The following is a 22694-nucleotide window of genomic DNA, read 5'->3' on the forward strand; positions in this document are numbered from 1 at the left end:
TCTTCCTTCCATTGGTTCACTCCTCAAATGGCTGCTATGGCCAGCGCGCTGTGCCGATCCAAAGCCAGGAGCCTGGTGTTTCCTCCTGGTCTCCCATGGGGTGCAGGGTCCAAGCACTTGGGCCATCCTTCACTGCACTTCCAGGCCACAGCAGAGAGCTGGACTGGAAGAGGAGCAACCGGGACAGAATCCGGTGCCCCGACCAGGACTAGAACCCAGGATGCCAGCACTGCAGGCAGATTAGCCAAATGAGCTGTGGCGCCAGTAGAAATGCCCTTCTTAAAATTAACCAGTAGCCTTCTTTCTAGCCAAAGTACCCTTTCTGTTTCTGCAGATGTTTGTAACCAATCATGTTCTAAAAAACACTAATCTCCAACCTGTGAGAGATTCACCCCTGCTTACCCAAGCCTACATATGTCACCGTGTAATGATTAACGAAGATTTTCTATAAAGAAATACATCAATTCTGACTAGAATTTGACCACGTGGGAAAACTTTGCAAGACTCATTAAAAGTTATTGGGCTTGTTCTCCCGGGCATAGGTCACACATACTCTGTTGTGGTTTAAATATGTCCCCTGGGGCCGGAGCAGTGGCACAGCGGGTTAATGCCCTGGCCTGAAGCGCCGGCATCGCATATGGATGCCGGTTCTAGTCCCAGCTCCTCCTCTTCCAATCCAGCTCTCTGCCTGGAAAAGCAGTAGAAGATGGCCCAAATCCTTGGGCCCCTGCACCTGTGTGGGAGACCTGGGGGAAGCCCCTGGCTCCTGGCTTCGGATTGGTGCAGCTCCAGCTGTTGCGGCCATCTGGGGAGTGAACCAGTGGATGGAAGACCTCCCTCTCTGTCTCTACCTCTCTCTGTAACTCTGTCTTTCAAAAAAATAAAATAAATCTTTAAAAAAAAATATGTCCCCAAAGTTCACATGCTGGAAATAATCTCCAGTGCAACAATGTTGAGAGGTGGAACTTTTAAGAGGTGATTAAGTCATGAGTGTTCTGCCTTCATGAATAATCAATATTGTTATCAGGGGCGTGGGTTACTGTGGGAGTGGGTTCCAGACAAAAAGAGGAATTTAATCCCCCACTTCCTTGCTTGTGTGTGCGCAAGTGCGTACTGCACTCTTTTGACCTCCCGTCTTCTGCCACAGGACGATGTAGCAAGAAGGCCCTTAACAGATGCAGGCTCCTTGACACTGGACTTCCCAGCTCCAAGATGGTAACAAATAAATCGCTGTTCTCTATAAATTACCTGGTCTCAGGTATTCCATTACAGCAGCACAAAATGCAGTAAGACACAACCTGAACAAACTAACCCAGCACACTGGTACTGGGAGTAGCACGCTGCTGTAACAGATACCTAAAAGTGTGGAGCTGCAATGGAAATAGGTAACGGGTAGAAGTCGGAAGTTTGTGAAGTGCACACTAAAGGAAGTGTACACTGCCATGAAGGAACCAGACCACAAAGGGCCATTCTGGTGACAGCTCTGAGGGACAGAAAAAAAGATCTTACAGTGCACCGAAGGGTATGAGCAGAAAGTTGGTAGAAACAGACGGACAGTAAAGAGCATTTGGACGATGTCTCACACAGAAATGAGGAACTCATCACTGGAAATAGGAGGACAGGCAATCCTCACTACAAAGTAGTGACAACTTGAATGAACTGTGTGGTGTCTTATTGTTTGGCGCAGTGCATTTTTGTTAAAGCAGCCTGAATGGTCAAACTGTATCAGTGAATTACTCCGACACGATTGGCTCTTGTCGAGGCTATTCACTTAGAAGAAAACTCCCTCATCTCCTGAATTTGCCTGTTAGGAACTCTCGCAGTACTTTTCCCAGGTGTACACAGAATTCATGTCTGTTCTTTGGGCAACTCAAAATGTCACATGACCTCTTCAGACCACAGCCGACTGGATGGGAATGAACATTGGCCCAGTCTGTATCAATCAAATTCTCTCTCATTAAGATTTTTAACTGAGAGCCCAAGAATCATGAGTTTCTGATTCTAGTGCCTTGGTGGTATAGCTGAACTTCGGAAACATACATTCCATGATACACATTTGCATCTTTACAATAACGTCTTCATTCATTAAAATTAGATGAACCGTGATTAACTTACTTACATGATCTCTATTAATAATAGCTATTAAATATTTACTGTCCTATTTTATTTTTCAAGGATTTCACACATATTTGTTTCACACATAGCCTATACATTCCTTTTTTTAAAAAAGATTTATTGGGCCGGCGCCATGGCTTAATAGGCTAATCCTCCACCTTGCGGCGCCGGCACACCGGGTTCTAGTCCTAGTTGGGGCGCCGGATTCTGTCCCGGTTGCCCCTCTTCCAGTCCAGCTCTCTGCTATGGCCAGGGAGTGCAGTGGAGGATGGCCCAGGTGCTTGGGCCCTGCACCCCATGGGAGACCAGGAAAAGCACCTGGATCCTGGCTCCTGCCATCGGATCAGCGCGGTGCGCCGGCTGCAGCGGCGGCCATTGGAGGGTGAACCAACGGCAAAGGAAGACCTCTCTCTCTGTCTCTCTCTCACACTGTCCACTCTGCCTGTCAAAAAAAAAAAAAAAAAAAGATTTATTTATTAGAAAGGCATAGTTAGAGAAAGAGAAAGAGAGACAAAGATAGAGAGAGAGAGAGAGAGATCTTCCATCCATTGATTCACTCCCCAAATGACCACAACCCAGGACTAAGCCAGGCCAAAGTCAGGAGCCAGATGCTTCTGCCAGGTCTCCCACATGGGTGCAAGGGCCCAAGCACTTGGGGCATCTTCCACTGCTTTCCCAGACACATTAGCAGGGAGATGGATTGGAAATGGAGCATCTGGGAATCAAACCGGCAACAATATGGGATGCTGGCTCTGTAGGCTGGAGCTTTAACCCACAGAGCCACAAGCACCATCCCCTAGCCTACACATTCCTTAAGGCAGAAATCAACCATATACAAGGGCTAGCCTTGTGGTGTCGTGAGTAATCCTCTGCCTGTGGTGTCAGCATCCCATATTGGTGCTGGTTCAAATCCCAGCTGCTCCACTTCTGATCCAGCTCCCTGCTAATAGCCTGGGACAAGCAGTACAAGATTGTCCAAGTTTTGGGCCCCTGCCACCAACATGGGAAACCTGGATGAAGCTCCTGGTTTTTGGCTTAGGCCTGGCGCTGCTTCTGGGTCTCTCATGTGGGTGGCAGGGGTGCAAGGACTTGGGCCATCTTCTGCAGGCACATTAGCAGGGAGCTAGATAGGAAGTGGAACAGCTGGGACTTGAACAAGTACTCAGATAGGAAGCTGGGGCTGCAGGCAGTGGCTTAACCAGCTATACCACAATGCCGGCCCCCTTGCTATCTGTTTCAGTTCATGTTTTAAGGTGTTCCAGCAGCAGACAAAAAGAGAAACCTTATGACATATTATCAGATTAGCAAAATGCAGTTCCAGATTGCTGGTTTAATAAATGCAGTCTTTTAAAATACAAACTGGGGCCCGTGTAGTGGTGCTATCTAGTTAGGCCACCGGCCTGCAATACCAGCATCCCATCTGAGTGCTGGTTACCCTGGCTGATGCGGCCATGTGGGGAATGGACCAGCGGTTGGATGATCTCTCCTCTCTGTCTCCCATCCCTCTCTTTGCAACTCTGCCTTTCATGTAAAATAAAATAAATCTTTAAAATAAATTACAGCAAAGAAACAAAAGAAAAAAGAGATACTTTCCAATATAGGAAGAGTGGCTGTCCTATCTCTAAGAGGTAGAACTATGAGTCCTCCCTGTGGGCCTATCTTCATCGTACTAATTTCAAACTTTCAAAGTTTCCACACAGCACATAAAAATTACTTTCATAATCTGTAAAGAAATAATTTCAAAAGAAGCAACCAGGGAAAATATATATTTGGTCATTTAGTACATGATTCTTAATTTTTGTTTAAGCATTTGCTACAAATAAACTTTAACATCAGAGAACTCTGGCCTTATTAAATAGTGATTTTATTTTACTTAAGAATAACATTAGTCTCATAGGAAAGTCTAACACAATTTTTATTACACAAAAATAGCAAATTGCAAGTCATCCCAGAAAGAACTTCAAAAATTTTTAATTAATTTAAAACATAATTAAGAAATGAACAATAGACTAGTTGGCTATGTGTTAAGTCTAAAATAAGTTCAATTTTCTTGACATTTCTGCTCTGTTTAAAAGGAATGCTAATAAACCATTAAAATGTATAATGGGCATTTGTGCAAATTCTGACAAGTAAAAACAAAATTCCAGTATTACTGAAGCTTTTGTTTCAAGACACAAATTAGACAAATCTGGTTTTTTTTTCTAATACTGGACATTTTTATATTAAACAGCCTCAGTTTAAGTAAATATCCATCTCTGTAAAAAACAAAATTAATATTAGAAATCTTTTTGTTTGTAAAAAGAGCCATATTCAACAGGTTCCAGATGTTGCAACTGGACCACAGATGTATCCAAAATAACAAAAAGGGGAATACATTTTTAATTTTGATTCTAAGCAGAAACACTCGTCGCTTAGGAATTTACATTGGGAAACAACAAAAATCGCACTCTCCTTCGCAGTAATTAGATACTATTGTCTTTAGCCAAGTGCTTCAAGACGCGATGCTGTGTCAGTACTCAACCCTGTCCCAGGGTCGGCAGCAGATACCCAGATTTCTCTTGAGAAAACCACTGCTGGGGCCATTTCATCTAAGGGCTGCCCAGGGCAAATCCGGATGTGCAAGAAGAGTTTAACCTTGGTCCAGATGCCTTTACGGGGCCTGGGAGGAGGCAGGGCCCAGGGCGGCAAGCTCTCACCTGGGCTGTCGCTGCTACTTCTGCCAGGGTAAGCCCTGGGGGGAAATTAGCCCCTGCGTCTCGGGATCCCATGACACCTTCCTTCCCCCCTACTCTGGAAAACGCCCACCAACCACGGACCCTAAATCAGGCCTAGTGGCGGCGGGGCGGCGGCGGAGGGTTCTCTGCTCGGTGCCCGCCTCCGGCTGCGGCTGCAGAGGGGCCAGCCCCGGGGGAGCCTGGCCTGGCTCCGTCCCTGCGTGGCCAACTTGCCCACCTGGCCCCAGGCAGGCCGAAGACGCACCTCGGTGCACACGGCCTAGCCTTTGCCTGTGCCTGGCGGCTGCGCCATCACCATTCCTCCCGCCTCCCACCACGCTGCGATGCACCCCCCTTCCACGAGCCCTCAGCTTACGGCTTTTCCTTCCCGCCCGTGAGAAACCCCGACGACGCTCCGACCTGGACCTTGCGGTCTTGCCGGTCACACCACGCTCCGCCCCAAGCGCCTGTCTTCTTCCCACAATGCACCGGCACAGAACAGGCGGCCTTGCGCTTCGTTCCTGCGGGCCGCTGCTCCCCGCACACTCTGCTCCTTCCCTGAGGCCAGAACCGGAGACGGAGTGAGAGGGAGAGAGAGGTGGCCGGCTCTCCGGTAAAGGGAGCAGAAAAGGCTGGAAGGGGAGCGGGAGTGTGTGTGGTGTGGTGTGTGTGTGTGTGTGTGTGTGTGTGATATGTGTATGTGGAGTGTGGATGTGTGTGGTGTGTGTATGTGGTGGTGTGTGCTGTGTGGGGTGTGTGTGTGTGGGGTGTGTGTGTGTGGGGTGTGGGGTGTGTGTGGGTTTGTGTGGTGTGGGGTGTGTGTGTGTGATATGTGTATATGGAGTGTGGGGTGTTGGTGGTGTATGCTCTGTGTGGATGTGTGTGGTGTGTGGTGTGGTGTGTGTGTGGGTGTGTGTGGTGTGTGGTGTGTGTGGGGGGTGTGTGTGTGGGTTTGTGTGGGGTGTGTGTGTGTGTATGTGTGTGGTGTGTGTGCATGTGGTGTGTCTGGGGATGTGTGTGGGTTTGTGTGGGGTGTGTGTGTGTGGGTTTGTGTGGGGTGTGTGTGGGATGTGTGGTATGTGTATGTGGGTATGTGTTGGGGGCGGGGGGGGTGGCATTTGGTGGAGTGGTTAGGATCCCGCTTGCGGGCGCCTGGGTTTGGGTGGGCTTCACTTGGCTTCAGTTCCAGGCTGCTGGCTTCAGTCTGGCCCGGTCTAGACTCTTGGATATAAGGAGTCAACTGGAGACTAGATCTCTTGTTTCTCTGCCTCTCTGCCTTTCAAATAAAATGAAAATAAGTAAATAAATATTTTTTAAGGTTAAAAAAAGAACTATGGGGGCCGGCACCATGGCTCACTTGGTTAATCCTCCACCTGCAGAGCTGGCATCCCATATGGGCACCGGCTGTAGTCCCGGTTGCTCCTCTTCCAGTCCAGCTCTCTGCTGTGGCCTGGGAAAGCAGTAGAAGATGCCCAGCACCCACGTGGGAGGCCTGGAAGAGGCTCCTGGCTCCTGGCTTTGGATTGGCTCAGCTCCAGCAATTGCAGCCATTTGGGGAGTGAACCAGGTAATGGAAAACCTTTTTCTCTTTGTCTCTCCCTCTCACTGTCTGAACTCTACCTCTCAAATAAATAAATAAAAATCTTTTAAAAAAAGAACTGTGGAGTTTTGTAAATATTTCAGCTATTCTAAGTACGAGAATATTGTTTTAAATTTGTTGGGGCTGGAGTTGCTGTGACAAGGTTATGCCTCTGACTGCAATGCCCGCATCCCCTGTGAGTTCTGCTTGGAGCCAATCCCGCTCCACTTCTGATCCAGCTCCCTGCTAAGGCTCCTGGGAAAGCAGCAGAAGATGGCCCATGTGTTGGGGGCACTGCACCCACATGGGGAACCCTGATGGACTTCCAGGCCCCTGGCTTTGGCCTGGTCCAGCCCTAGCCCTTGGTAACATTTAGGGAGTAAAACCAGCCGATGGACTCTCTCTCTCTTTTCTCCCTCCCCCATCTCCCACCCTGTAATTATGCCTTTCAAATAAATAAATCTTTAGAAAAAAGATGTTTGTGGAAAAAATTAATTGAAGTTTGAGTATTTTGGTGGAAAATAATTTTTTTCATAGTACATGGACAATACATACTATAAAAAACTATGGCTTTCAAAATTTTTCTTTTGCACCAAAATAAACTCATACTTTAAATTCTGTTTTTCCATAAACTTTAAAGTACCGCAAACAGTTAGGTTTGTTTGAAAATACAGCCTCAAAACAACAGTGGCATAATAAAATTGAAGAGTAGTTTTTCTCATGTGAAAGTCTGGAGGTGGGAGTACCCTGTGGTTCAGGCTGCTGCTGCTTTGGTCTGGTAGGTCCATATGTCCCAAGGTCATTCCCAAGGTCACCTCTGGCTCAAGACAGAGGATCCAATTCCATCAGTCATGTCTGCATGCTAGCCAGAAAAAGGAGGATGAGAAGAGCAACAGGTGAAAGCCTGCTGGGTTTTGAGGAAGCTTCAGGAACACCCACAGGGCACTTTTTTTTTTTTTTTTTTTTTGACAGGGCACTTTTATTTTGTTTCACTTGGTTGGATGACCAGACTTTGGTCATACGGCCCCATCTATGTGAGTTGAGGTTATGTAACAGGCAGCCATGTGCCAGACAGAAGGGGGATTCCATCACTGTAGAAAACAGGGAACCTGTTTCCTGGGAGACCATCAGAAGTCTCTGACCTGATATATTTCCCTTGTTCCATCCTTAAACAAGTTGCAGGAATGCGTTCTTGAGGTGTTTTTTTTTGTTTGTTTGTTTTTTTTTTTACAGGTAGAATGGATAGTGAGAGAGAGAGAGAAAGGTCTTCCTTCTGCCGTTGGTTCACCTTCCAATGGCTGCCATGGCTGGCGCGCTGCGGCCGGCGCACCGCGCTGATCCGAAGGCAGGAGCCAGGTGCTTCTCCAGGTCTCCCATGGAGTGCAGGGCCCAAGCACTTGGGCCATCCTCCACTGCCTTCCGGGGCCACAGCAGAGAGCTGGCCTGGAAGAGGGGCAACCGGGAAAGAATCCGGTGCCCCGACCGGGACTAGAACCCGGGGTGCCGGTGCCGCAGGTGGAGGATTAGCCTAGTGAGCTGCGGCACCGGCCAGGGATTGTCTTAACCTACAACTGCAGTTTTCAAGACCTGTGTTTTATAATTCTTATTTTTACTTCATAAAAATATAAGAACCATCATGACAGCCAAACATAAGACTGTCTTTACAGATGTTTGAAAATTATGTTAATAAAATGAAATTGTCCAATATTACCCATAGTTCTTATCCTAAACATTTAAATACAGTTATCTTTGATCTGATTTTTGAATCTTACTGATCTGTTGGCAGATCATATATTACATTATAATACATTTAATATTAAATATTAATATTTAATATATTTAAAGATATTAACCTAACTGGTTGTAACATTATGCATTGAAATATATATATAAATATACCAGTAACCACAGAATATATTATGTATTGATTTTGGCTCAAAGCTACATTGAATACATTAGGGATGATTAGTTTATATAAATAGAGTAATGAAGAAAAGATGAAAGTGTTATTCTTGGTCTCTGAGACTTCTCTGAGAATGAGGTCATGTGCTGAGCAAGACTTCCCCAGAAAACGTCTGCATGTTGTCAAGCACACGCTAAGAGGTGCGCACAGCCCCTGTTCTGTTCTTGAATGCCATTCTTCAAGTGTTCTGTTAGACCCACGAATAAACCTGGGCGGTAGCATGGCAAATTGGGAAAAGGAAATGTAACACTCAGCAGCTGCGCAAGTGGCCCTCCCCTTCATGCAGGTGGGGTTGAAGTTTGATTCCCTGCGTTTTTGCTACAATGTCTCTGTAGAGAATATTTCCTCCTTTAAGTATCTCTTCTGAGAATATAAATTCCAAAATCTGGTGGGGAGGTAGAGCTGGCAGGGAAGATGACAGGAATAAGAACTGTGTGTTTGCAGCCTCTCTGAAAAGCTTGTTTAGTTGTAATTTTGAGAATCTTCTGGAGTTTTTCAAACCCATAATTAAGTGGCCACTCTTGTCTCCTCTCTATATCTGGAATTTTCTTTTCTCTCTTGCGCAACAGATAGAGGATCTGAGGACACCTCCGTTAGTCCATGTCTTCCTCCAAAGGCCAGCAGGTGGGAGAGAGGCTTCCTAAGGCACTGTCCTTGCTGCTCGACACTGCAGTCCCTGTGTGTGTCACCAGGCATCCAGAAGCTGGCCGGGGCATTGGTGCTGTGAGAATCAGGTGAGGAGAAGCGTGGTGCAGATAACTGTTTACTATGGAGAGTCAGCATTCCAGTTTACATAAATGTGCACAGCTTGGTTTGAGACTGAGGTATGAAGCCATTGCTTCTCCCTAGGTATTTTCCTTTATCTCACTAAACCTGAAGACTATTAGTTGTATGTTCCTTTAACGATAATTGTATTTGCTTTTGCCATTTCCCCTTAACTTTTGTTTGTTATTGACTTCAGGATGCACACTATTTGAACATGTAGATTCTTACTTGTCCATCCCCTTTCAAAAGTGTGGTAGTGTTTTTACAACTAAAGTGTTATTCCAACAAGAAAAACTCAGCAACTTATGTTGAAATAGATTTTTTTTTATTTAGGGAAGAATAACTTAAAATCGTCTTCCTTCCTTATCTGGAGGTGCCCACTTCTCTGGGGGAAGAGTGCAAGGGGAATTGTTTATGCGTGTTGAAAGTAAGCTCTTTCAATGGGATGGCTGTGTTGGTACACATCAGGAAGTCAAATGGTGAGGACTGAAATTGACAGGAAAGCAATTTAGTGTGATCAAGTTCAGTTAGTATTTTAGAAATGAGTAGTTTAAGGCAAAGTGAGCTTGAATCAAGAACAGAATTAAAAAATAAGGATGGTGAAAAATCAGGTCGGGTTAATAACAACTGGCATCTCTAAGAAATAACAGAAAGCTTATACAAAGTTCTTTGCATAACTTTGATTGCCAAAGAATAATATGCGACTCACCTACATTTGGTTGAAAACTGAGGGTGTTACATTGTTCACCAAGGAAGCGTACAGAGGCATCCAACAAGGAAGCTTTGGGCACCAGCACAGTCACGTGGCTTCACAGGGAGGTAGAGTGGAAATGCTTAATTTGGGCACAGCTGTGGGTGACATTGTGGGGAATGTTTAGACCAGATAAAGAGATATTGGGAAAACCTCCCAAAAGAAGGATTATGGAAAATATTTTAAGCTGGCCGACTTAAATTCAACCTCCAACTGCTTCTCCCTGTCCTTCCTCAACTGTAGAGGTTATAAAGGCTGAAAGTGGGTCTTTCTGTGCTATGTAACGCTAGGGGACTGAATTATACTTCAGATAGGTGAGATCCAAGTAGAAGTGCATAGTGAGGAGCACCTGGTGTGTCACTCCCTGGAGGAAAAGGCAAAGCCAGGGCAGGTGTTTGGCCTGGCAGTTAAAGCACCGTGTAGGGGTGCCCACAGGCCACACCAGTGTCTGCGTTTGAGTCCTGGCTCTGCTCCTGATGCCACCTTTCTGCCAATGTGTACCTCGGGAAGCAGCAGATGATGACTTGGGTGGTTGGGTCCCTGCCACACATGTGGGTGGCCTGGATTCAGTCCCCAGCTCCTGGTTTTGACCTGCCCCAACTCTAGCCATCATAAGCATTTGGGGAATGAACCACTATGTCTCTCTCATATAAGAAAAAATAAAGAAAAATTTTTAAATCTCCATTTTTTTTAAAAGGCAAAGCCTCTTGAGAAGAAAACCTGCCCATTGTCCCTTCGTCTTTTCTGTCTTGGATATGGTGGTGAGGCTTTGAGGGACAGCAGCCATCAGAGGACCATGAACTGACAAGCATGGACGTGAAAATCATTCGTTAAAGATGGAGAAGTAGAAAAAGAGAAAGCACCTAGATCTTTGATAGCAGTGTTGAATTTCTTTCTCTTCCAGCTCTGCTTAACTTAGAACTTTATGTTACATGAAAAAAATAACTCCGTAAATATCTGGTTATTTAAGCCACCATTTGGGGAAGGGGTGGTTGTATGTGGTTGTGAATGCAGTCATAACTGATACAGCAAAGAAGGGAAGTGTTTTAGATGTAGAATAAATACACAAATGTAGTACTGTCAACTTACACTTCTCCTGCTGGCATTATTTAACTGATGCGATGCTTTTATATCCAAGATGTGGTACTTACTCCACAACTACTCAGTATCACTGCATGGAGGAAATCCTGAATCCGGGAACATGGTGGCTTGAACTCCAGGATCCCTCCACGACTTGGCCTGGGGTTGGAGCTGGCTGTGTGCCCCATTGCTCAGGTGGCTTGCCCGCCCTTCACATTGCCTCTGAGCAGGGAGCAGAACAGGCAGGAAACAGCATGTTTACACATTGCTGAGACACAAGGAGGCCAGCTTGCATAGGGAGTCTCTGACCTTCTTAGAAGTCTGCGATTCTAGTCCCTACCTGCTGAAGTTCAAAGTTAGGGAAACTTAGTAGGTAGAATGAGATAGTGCTAATGTGAAAATGCCCAAAAGACCCCAAAGAAAAACTCATCGAAGGGAAGAGAAAGTATGCTTGTTGATTTAGGTATTATACAAAGGTCTAAGGACTTGTAGAGCATGCTGCTTCCAGTCCCATGGCTGATTTATTTGTTGTTCACTCAGATTCAGTCCCCCTTACTGTAGTGCTGTGCTCAGTGACAGGAGGAGCTCTCCACCCTCTGAACTTGGACATGACAATGGGATTTGCCTTGGTCAATGAAATGTAGGCAGCAATAATGCGAGTCACCCTTGGCAAGGCACAGAGTTAGTGGGTAGTAACCCTGCTCTCCATTCACTGGCTAGCAAGCTCCAGGTAGTGGCTGCTCTGTCACTGAGGGTCCTGGGGGAAGGTGATGGGGAACAGAGTCATGGAAGACCCACCTGGACACATGGCCTGATAAGAAAGAACTTGTGCTGAGCCAGCTCCATGTGGGGGTTATTTGTTTCAACAACACAGCCAAACTAACCTGACTCCTCAGTTGGGACTAAATGAGGGCACTTAGTGATGTTAAACTCAAAAGAGACACTGTGCCTGCATGCTCTTGGGTGCCTCACTTTCCAGACTGAGGTCCACAGAGGGCCAGGGTTGTGCCAGGCATTAATAGGATTTGGGGGTAAGGGGAAAGTGATACTAGAAAATTTCTTATTTTGCTTATTTAAGAAAAATTTCAGGCCTATGGTTTTTCTTAGTCTCATGGGGTAGCCTGCCATTAAGAAAGGGTAGAATGTGGGCCAGTGGGCCACTGTCTGTGATGCTGGCATCCCATATCAGAGTGCTGGTTCCAGTCCCGGCTGCTCCACTTCTGATCTTGCTCCCTGCTATTGCACCTGGGAAAGCAGCAGAAGATGAGCCCCTGACACCCATGTGGGAAACCAAGATGGAGTTCTGGGCTCCTGGCTTCAGCTTGGACCAGCCCTATCCATTCTAGCCATTTTAGGAGTGAACCATATGATGGAAGATCACTCTCACTCTCCCTCTCTTTCTCTCCACCCCCCATCCCTCTCCCTCTCCCGTTCCCCACCCCGATCCCTTTACTCTGCCCTTGAAATAAATAAATACTTTTGAAAAAAATAGTATTGCATTACTGACAATACTATTGTGGTGGAATAACAGTGAGAGTTATCAGCTGATGCTTTTTTTTGTTTGTTTGTTTTTGGACAGGCAGAGTTAGACAGTGAGAGAGAGAGACAGAGAGCAAGGTCTTCCTTTTGCTGTTGGTTCACCCTCCAATGGCCGCCACGGCTGGCGCGCTGCAGCCGGCACACCGTGCTGATCCGAAGCCAGGAGCCAGGTGCTTCTCCTGGTCTCCCATGGGGTGCAGAGCCCAAGCACTTGGGCCATCCTCCACTGCACTCCCGGGCCACAGCAGAGAGCTGGACTGGAAGAGGAGCAACCGGGACAGAATCCGGTGCCCCGACCAGGACTGGAACCCGGTGTGCCGGCGCCGCTAGGTGGAGGATTAGCCTAGTGAGCCGCGGCGGCAGCCAAGCTAATGCTCTTTTTTAAAAAATATTTATTTATTTGAAAGACAGAGAGAGACACACACAGAGAAAAAAATCTTCCATTTCCTGGTTCACTCCCCAGATAGCTGCAACAGCCAGGGTTGGACCAGGCTAAAGCCAGGAGCCAGGAGCTTCATGCAGGTCTCCCATGTGGGTGGAAGAGGCTCAAACACTTGGGCCATCTCCTGCTGCTTTTCTCAGGCTGTTAGCAGGGAGCTGGGTCAGAATTGGAGCAGCAAGACTCAAACAAGCGCCTCTATGGGATGCCGGCATCAAAGGTGGCAGCTTATTTTTTAAAAAAATATTTATTTTATTTTATTTATTTATTTGACAGGTAGAGTTACAGACAGTGAAAGAGAGAGACAGAGAGAAAGGTCTTCCTTCCGTTGGTTCACTTACCAAGTGGCTGCAACAGCCAGAGCTATGTGATCCAAAGCCAGGAGCCAGGTGCCTCCTCTCAGTCTCCCATGTGGGTGCAGGGGCCCAAGTACTTGGGCCATCCTCTACTACCCTTCTGGGCCAGAGCAGAGAGCTGGACTGGAAGAGGAGCAACCGGGACTAGAACCTGGCACCCATATGGGATGCTGGCGCCACAGGCGGAGGATTAACCTAGTGCGCCATGGCGCTGGCCCCATAAAATATTTATTTATTTTATTTTAAAGTCAAAGTTACACAGAGAAAGAAGGAGAGGCAGAGAGAGAGAGAGAGAGAGAGAGAGAGGTCTTCCATTTGCTGGTTAACTCTCCAATTGGCTGCAATGCCCAGAGCTGCGCTGATCCAAAGCCTGGAGCCAGGAGCTTCTTCCAGGTCTCCCATGTGGGTGCAGGGGCCCAAGGACTTGGGCCATCTTCTACTGCTTTCCCAGGCCACAGCAGAGAGCTGGATCGGAAGTGGAGCAGCCGGGACTCTAACCGCTTTACCTGCTACGCCACAGCGCCAGCCCCAGGTGACAGCTTTACCAGCCATGCCATATCACTGGCCACTGGTGCTCTTCTTATACCCTTCTTCCACTACAAAGTTGTGTAGTAAAATTAAGTTCTTTTACTTGAAACTTCTCCTCTTAATACTTCCAATCCAGGCAGCTAGATACAAGTCACACTCTCCTCTGGGTGTGTAGAGGGTGGAAAACAAGAAAATAAAAGTGGCAGATATGAGTCTTGAAGTAATCTAGGTGAAAGGTAGAAAACTGCAAAAGTAGGAGTTGTGTTTGGGAAAGGATTGGGAGAAACCTCGTGAAAGGGGTGAAGCATACAAAGGAGAGACCGTATGCTCACCCAGACTCAGCACCGTATGTTTCCAGTCCCCAGAGGCCCTCTATACGTCACGTGCAGCCACTCAGCCAGCTGTGTTGCTGTTGTGCAGGGAGGACTGCCCACAGAGCTCACAGCACCGTGCTCACCAGCATGGATGACAGACATCTGTGCTCCAGGCATTCTCTGACCCAGCACCGTGCGCAATAGTTGGGAAGCTGATGCCCCCCACGTCAGGGCAGGGCATGGTCACCTGGGAAAAGGCGATAGCTTGAGGAGGCAGCTCCCACCTGGACCACACTGGCATCACAAAAGGCCAGCTGGGAATGTCCCAGCATGCCTCTGTTCCCCAGGGTATCAGTTCATGCCGATGCACAGAGGGAGATTGTCCGAGCTGTGCTGTTCAACTCTGTGTAATGTGTTTCGTCCTAAAGTGATTTTTGTCATCAAATTTTAATTCTACTGAAGAAAACTGAAAACATTTACACACAAGAACTTCTACATGAATTCTCATAGCAGGATTGTTTCCGATAGCCAGTAAGTGGAGTCAGCCCAATGTCCATTACCATTAAAGCAAATGTCGAGGGCTGTGGCACAGTAGGTAAGCCATGGCCTGCAGCGCCGGCATCCCATGTGGGCGCTGATTTGAGTCCTGGCTACTCCACTTCCTACCCAGCTCCCCGCTAATGGCCTGGGAAAGCAGCAGAAGATGGCCCAAGTCTCTGGGCCCCTGCACCCACATGGGAGACTTGGAGGAAGCTCCTGGCTCCTGGCTTTCACCTGGCCCAGCCGTGGCCATTGTGGTCATCTGGAGAAAGACACAGCTGGAAGATCTCTCTCTCTCTCCCCATCTCTCCTTATCTCTGTAGCTCTGCCTTTCGATAAATAAGTCAATCTTTAAAGAAAGTGTCATCTGCCTTCCATACAACCAGCTTTAGCAGAGCATGAAGTACTGATTCATGCCGTAGTACGATGAACTCTGAAAACACTGATTTAAGTGAAATTAACAAAAGGATTCACATTGTCTAATTCCGGTGGTAAGGAATGTCCAGAAAGACAAACCCATAGAGACATAAAGTAGATTAGTGGCTGCCCAGGGCTGCAGAGAAAGGGAAGTGGGGAGAGACTGCTAATGGGAAAGGGGTTTCTTTAGGTTGTGATAAAAATATTTGGAAATTAGTGGTGTTTACATGACTTTATTTTTTTTAAGATTTATTTATTTGAAAGGTAGACTTAGAGAGCGAGCGAGCAAGAGCGAGCACTTTCATCCGCTGGTTCATTCCCCAAATGGCTGCAGGAACTAGGAGTTTGTTCTGGGTCTCCCAGTGGGTGCAAGGCCTGAGCACTTGGGCCTTCTGCTGCTGCTATCCCGGGTACAGTAGCAGGTAGCTGGATCAGAAGAGTAGCAGCAGAGACTAGAACCGGTGCCCATATGAGATGCCAGCACTGCAGATGGTGGCTTTACCCACTAAGCCACAATGCCAGCCCCTTCATGACTTTTGAAGATAACAAAAACCACATTACAAAGTTATATTTCAATATAAAGTCAAATAATACTTAGTTTTGACTGTATGTAAAAATGTTTGTACTACATAGACTTGTTCTCTATGGATCTGTATTGAAAAAATAGTTTTAAACAGAAGGCAGAGTATTGACAACTCACAAAGTCTGTCTCAAACATGCAAAAAGTGAATGCTTGCAAGTGAAAATGAGAAATCACAGAATTGTTTTCTAACAAAAGAAAGCAGTGCTTAATTCAGGGAGAAGCAGCTGAATTTTGGAGAAACCCGTTTCAGTAGTCCCCAAACGTAGCAAAGCACAGTAATGATACTGTTCTCCAATTTTGGGGGAAATGTTTCTCAGATTATAATGCAGTAAAGGCAAAATTTAGGAATGGACTTTATGCTGTACTTGATCAGCAACATTATTTCATTTTTTAAAAATTTTTTATTTTTTTGACAGGCAGAGTGGACAGTGAGAGAGAGAGACAGAGAGAAAGGTCTTCCTTTACTGTTGGTTCACCCCCCAGTGGCCGCTGCGGCCAGCACACTGCGGCCGACGCACTGCGCTGATCCAAAGGCAGGAGCCAGGTGCTTCTCCTGGTCTCCCATGGGGTGCAGGGCCCAAGCACTTGGGCCATCCTCCACTGCCTTCCCGGGCCACAGCAGAGATCTGGCCTGGAAGAGGGGCAACCGGGACAGGCTTGCCATGTTTTAAATGTAACAGGAATATTATGCTTAGGGCCGGTGCTGTGGCTCAGTAGGTTAATCCTCCGCCTGCAGTGCTGACATCCCATGTGGGCACCGGTTTGAATCCTGGCTGTTTCTCTTCCAATTCAGCTCTCTGCTATGGCCTGGGAAATGCTGTTGATATTGATTATTCTTAACATAAACATGATTTGTGTTTTGTTTTATAAAAATAAGATATGCAAGTCAAATTTTGATCATTGGCTTGGTTGATCATTTGATTTTTTGATTTGTAAAATGTCTTTATTAATGTAATCTCAGTATGTATTTTAAAAATTTTTGTTTATTTATTTTAAAGAGACAGAGACAGAAACAGACCCAAGAGAGATCTTTTTTAAGATTTATTTATTTATTTGAAAGGCAGAGTTACAGAGAGGCAAATGGAGAGAGAGAGAGAGAGAGAGAGAGAGAGAGAGATAGATTCATTGCTGGTTCCCTCCCCAGATGGCCGCAACAGACAGAGCTGAGCTGATCCGAAGCCAGAAGCCTGGAGCTTCTTCCAGGTCTCTCCTACGTGGGTGCAGGGGCCCAAGGACTTGGGCCATATTCTACTGCTTTCCCAGGCCACAGCAGAGAGCTGGATGGGAAGTGGAGCAGCCGGGACATGAACGGGCGCCCATATGGGATGCAGGCACTACAGGTGGCAGTTTTTACTGCTATGCAACAGCGCCAGCCCCAAGAGAGATCTTTTATCTGCTGATTGACTCCCCAGATGCCCACAACAGCCAGGGTTGGGTCAGATTGAAGCCCGTCTCCCATGCTGGTGGCAGGGACCCAAGGACTTGAGTTATCACCTGCTGCCTTCCAGGGTGTGCCTTAGCAGGAAGCCGAGTCACAGGTGGAGCCAGCTCTCGGGGCCTGGCTCTTGGGGCCTGGCTCTCCAGTAGGAGATGCAGACATCCCAAGGGGTGTCTTAATCTGTCCCAAACGCCTGTCCCTGGTATGGGTTAGAGTTCGTGAGCTCTCACTAATACCCTGTGAATGAATCACACTTGCAGAAGCGTGCTGTGGTCAGAGTTTGAGAAATGCTGCTCTAAGTTCTCACCTTTACCCTAGCAGGCTATCCTGGCGCTATAGGAATCGACAGTCTCCAACTCTCCATTGCGTATTTTTGAAGAACGAAGCCTTTGTTTTGAGCTCTCCTTCCCTGGGTCAGGGAAGTCATCAGGAGCCCGAGCTCCTCTCAGGGATTCAGTCTCCGAATCACTTCCGTGATTCTGTGGTGGGCATCTTGGTGGTGTGCAAGGGCAATGGAGTGCACCGCCCTGGAGCAGCGCGTCTCTTCCTCGCATTCACTGACCAAAGAGAATTGCATGAGCACCCCTAGTTTCAGACAGTTGGAGTCCTGCTGAGTGCCTGGCGGGCAGAGGGCCTGTTGTTGAACAGCCCTTATGTCTACCGACCAGTCCACCATTTCCTGCGGGACTGTAGTGACAGCCCACGCGTAACTTCCACCTTCCTAGTGTTGCCATTGAAAGAAAGGAAGCTGGTGATAATGTATTTTATTTAAACCAATTTATCTAAAATATCTTAATAGGTAGTCATACGGTTATTGAGTTGTTTAACCTTTTCTGTACTAAGTCTTTGAAATGTGTGTATTTTATACTTGCAGCTGAATTCAGTTTGTACAGGCTGCATTTAACTGCCTGCTAGCCACATGTGGCTGATGCCTGTGATACCAGCGGTGCGGTCCTGGTGTTTATGGCCTGGAAACAGTCCTGCACACTGCTGCCAGTGTGACATTTCCTCAGAGGCTTGTTTTAATTAAAATGTGTCTAAGTATAGGATTTAGCATGAAATGACTTTTTTAAGATTTATTTGAAAGTCAGAGTTACACAGAGAGAGAAGGAGAGGCAGAGAGAGAGAGAGAGAAGTCTTCCATCTACTGGTTCACTCCCCAGTTGGCCGCAATGGCCGGAGCTGCACCAATTCGAAGCCAGGAGCCGCTGGCGCCGCGGCTGACTAGGCTAATCCTCTGCCTTGCGGCGCCTGCACACCGGGTTCTAGTCCTGGTCGGGGCGTCGGATTCTGTCCCAGTTGCCCCTCTTCCAGGCCAGCTCTCTGCTGTGGCCAGGGAGTGCAGTGGAGGATGGCCCAAGTGCTTGGGCCCTGCACCCCATGGGAGACCAGGAGACGCACCTGGCTCCTGCCTTCGGATCAGCGCGGTGCGCCCGCCGCAGCACACCAGCCGTAGCAGCCATTGGGGCTGATGTTGTGACATAGTGGATAAAGCCACCGCTTGCGATGCCACCTCCCTTATGGGCCCGATTCGTATCCCAGCTGCTCCACTTCTGATCCAGCTCCCTGCTAATGGCCTGGGAAAAGCATCAGAAGATGGCCACATGTTTGAGCCCCTCCCATCCATGTGGGAGACCCAGAGGAAGCTCCTGGCTCCTGGTTTCAGCCTGGTCCAGCACTGGAGTTTGTCTAGGGATGGAAGTCTGTCTTTCTCCCTCTCTAAAACTTTTTCAAAATAAACAAAGAAGGGCAGGTGCTGTGGTGCAGTAGGTTAATCCTTCACTGTGGTGTCCCATCCAATGTGGGTGCCAGTTCGAGTCCTGGATGTTCCTCTTCCAATTCACCTCTCTGCTATGGCCTGGGAAAGCAGTAGAAGATGGCCCAAGTGCTTGGGCCCTGCACCTGCCTGGGATACCCAGAAGAAGCTCCTGGCTCCTGGCTTTGGATTGGCTCAGCTCCGGCTGATGTGGTCATCTGGGGAATAAACTAGCGGAAGGAAGACCTCTCTCTCTCTGTCTCCCTCTCACTGTCTGTAACTCTACCTCTCAAATAAATAAAAAAAATCTTTAAAAAAAAAACAAGAAAACAAAAGAAATATATATTTTTTTTAAAAAAAGAAAAACCTTTCATCCTCTGGCTCACTATGCAAATTCCCTTAACAGCCAGGGCTTGTTAGGCCTGAGTCAGTCCAGGTCTCCCATATGGGTGGCAGGAGCCAGAGTAAAATTAGCAGGGAGCTGGATCAGCTGTGGAGGTGGAACTCAATCCCAGGCTGAGGCTTAACTCACTGAGCCACAAGGCCTACTCCAGGCCTGGATTTTATTTTTAAAGAAAAAATCTCTCATCTGGCAGCCTGTTGAATACCCTGCTTAGGGCCAGTTTTTCTGAGAAGGGCTTGGTTAATCATCTACACCCCAGCATTACTCAGCAGCCTTTGGCAAAAGGCAGTCCCGAAGTTGAGGCTTGTAGACCACTTCAAGATGCTATTTTAGGAGTGCCCTCTTGAAAGAATAGGAAAGAATTCCGTTTAGGGGTTTGCCAGCGGGACCCAGCGCCGCCAGCGCAGGGGCGTCTGAGGAGATCCCTCTTCTGGCATTCCCAGTGTCCATAACTGCTTAGTGACCCACGGGGTGCTTGGGAAGCCAGAGTCATTATCTGAACAGCGAAGGGAGACGGGATGAGGACTGAGAACATCTTGCTTCACCACACGGTCAGTGGACTAGTTGATGGAGGACACACGCTGCGGCCTGAGCGTTGGGCCTTGCTCCCATACTCCGAAGGACTGTGGTCTGGTTCCACGCTGGGTGGATTTTAGCACAGGGAGCCCCAACTGAAAGGGCCTCGGGCACAGGCGCTGCACACCCGAGGGGCCGCCCCAGGCCTTCTTCGCGTGCCTCATCGCTTGTGCTTGCTCCTGGAGAGTTTTCAGAGCAACAGCAGGGGCAGCAGAATGTCTTCCTGCAGCCTGCGTTGAATTCTCTCACAAGGCGAATTTCAGTCCTTCTAATGATTCAACATTTCCTCCCAGGACAGCAGCGTGAATCAGAAGCCTTCGTTTACTGTTGCCCTCAAACATGGGAATGAAGCATTTAGAATCAGGTCACGAGGTGGAGGTGAGTGTAATTCATTATGAATATGCAGGACACAATTGTTTATTTAGAGGTACTGATAATGACTAAAATATTAGAGGTATTAATACTATTACAAGCATTAATAATGACTTCATCTATTCAGTGTGCACGGTAGTTTCTAGTCTGTTTCTTCAAAGCTGTGTAAAAAACAAGGTTGAGAGTTTTTATGAGAACCTCTGATTTAAGCAGCTAATTCCCTGTGTAGTTCAAGGAGTTGAGAAAGTAAATTTCCTGCTTAAATAATAATATTTAGATTCTACAATCTAAGTTAGGATATTGAATTTTTTAATTTTTTAAATATTTATTTGAAAGGCAGAGTTACAGAGAGAGGGACAGAAAGAGAGGCAGTGAGGGAGAGAGAGAAAGAGAGAGATAGAGAGATCTTTTATATACTAGTGAGCTCTCCAAATGGTTGGGATGGCTGGGACTCAGCCAGGCTGAAGCCAGGATCCTGGAACTCCATCCTGGTCTCCCACGTCAGCGGCAGAGGCCCAAGTACTTGGACCATTTTCCACTGTTTTCCCAGGTGCATTAGCAGGGAGCTGGATCAGAAGTGGAGCAGCTGTGACTGGAACTGGGACCCTTAGAGGATGCCAGTGTGGCAGGAGGTGGCTTAGCCCACTGTAGGACACCACCAATCCTGTAACATATTGATTTTAGAATCTTTATGCAGAAACTTTCTAATCTTCAACACTTTTCTTACCCCTTTGGGCATGAATTCATGCCCAGGTTATTTCCCCTTAAGAAGTAGTCCTAGTGGGTTTTTTTTTCTTTTACTATATGTATAAATAAAGAAGGACAAAGGAATATGCAGTTCAGCTTTTCTTCTAAGACATCTTATCAGTAAATTCCTGCATTCTTGGATTGATCGAGATAAGCAGGACAAAATGAAGTGTGCACTGTGAGTTCAGGTGAGGTGAAGTGAGGCTGTTCCCTTGCCAAAACACCTGTGTTTTTGTTCTGTTACAGCTGGGTGTTTATTTCTGGCTCACGTACCAGACAATGTTATGAAGCACTCAGTGCATGTTGACTAGTTCTCATTTCTGTTCCACCTTTCCTGCACAGCCACAAATCGGAAGAGACATCAGGACTTCCTCAAACACAAGGCAAGCTGAGCTCACTGAGGTTACTTTAGGTTTTCTTCTGCAGGCCTTGCCCCTGGGCCTGGAGACCTGGCCCCTCCTAGTCAGGGCATCTCCTCAGACTACCGGTGGCTGTGACTCCCTGCCTGTGTTTCCTATTGTTCCATCCCTGATTTCAGGCACTCCATACCTCTTATGTGGCAACCCAGACATGCTGTGTACTTTCTTGTGCCCACACAGTCATTCTTGATGTCCTCTTTGAAATGATCTTCCACTCCTCATCACTTGCTTGCTAGGTGAACCTTCCCTTGTTCCTTAAGGTGCAACTTGAATTGCTCTCCCTTTGTGAAGTCTTTCTAAAAATCCTCTGCTCCCATCTCTGCTGCCTGCCCAGAGTAGCTGCTATCTTCCTCTACCAGTAGTAGGGAACCTTTTTCTGCCAAGGGCTATTTGAATATTTATAGCATTCACTGTCATACAAAATTATCAAATTAAAAATTAGCCTGCTATAGATTTATTGAATTGCAAGTCCCACTTGCAGGGCCAGACCAAATGACTGTGCAGGCTGGATGTTCCCTGCCACTACCTAGCCTTTCAAAGCCCCTTGATTCTGTTTCCTTAGTATGGAATTAATCATGTGGTTTCTTCATGCCAAGTGGCCCTATGCTACTTTCTTATACTTTCTGGACTTCAGCTTCATCATCTGTAAGCTGTCAGTAAGAAGAGTGCCTACTTCAAAGGGCCATTGTAAAGATATGACATTCGCACAGCCATTACTTAGCACAGTGCCTGGCAAACATTAAAACTCAGTCGGTGGCAATTGCTGTCATTATTATAACAATTATAATCATTCACAATGTGGAACAACATGGAATAGTAGCAAAATACTAGTTATTGGGCAAGGCAAGATGGTGGTCAAGGGGTGGATATCTGTCAAGGCAGTTAAGATGCTGCTTGGGGCACCCCCATTCCACACTGGAGTGCCTGAGTTTGCATTCCAGCTCCACTTTTTAGCTTTCTGCTAATGCACATTTTGGAAGGTAGCAGGGGATGGCTCAGGTAGTTGGGTCTTTACCACCCACATGGAATACCTGGATGGAATTTCTGGCTCCCTGGCTTCGGCCTGGTCCAGCCCCAGCTGTTATAGGCATTTTGGGAATAAACAAGTGGATGGGAAATCTCTCTCTTTGCCTCTGTCTGTGTCTCTCTGGTTTTCAAGTTAAATACAAATTCATACTTACAAAAACTTTTTTTAAAAGATGGCAACTGATGGCCGGCGCCGCGGCTCACTAGGCTAATCCTCTGCCTTGCGGCGCCTGCACACCGGGTTCTAGTCCCGGTTGGGGCGCCGGATTCTGTC

The 22694-nt window shown here is 47.1% G+C and overlaps 1 long non-coding RNA gene across 2 annotated transcripts in view; it reads left to right on the forward strand.

The window, feature by feature from the left end:
* The first annotated feature begins 5309 nt into the window (after positions 1-5309).
* Positions 5310-22694, forward strand: part of LOC149127180 (uncharacterized) — an 81042-nt gene continuing 63657 nt past the window's right edge. The window contains exons 1-4 of one of the 2 annotated variants that reach the window (XR_016233318.1): positions 5310-5442; positions 6209-6396; positions 8941-9105; positions 20150-20234. This is a non-coding gene — a long non-coding RNA (uncharacterized LOC149127180). Of the gene's footprint in view, positions 5443-6208; positions 6397-8940; positions 9106-10584; positions 10903-20149; positions 20235-22694 lie in introns of those variants that run through there. The other variant, XR_016233319.1, reaches the window with a different exon arrangement.

This window comes from Oryctolagus cuniculus, chromosome 4 (genome assembly GCF_051225735.1).
Source record: "Oryctolagus cuniculus isolate XC-2025 breed Fujian yellow rabbit chromosome 4, ASM5122573v1, whole genome shotgun sequence".
NCBI lineage: Eukaryota > Metazoa > Chordata > Mammalia > Lagomorpha > Leporidae > Oryctolagus > Oryctolagus cuniculus.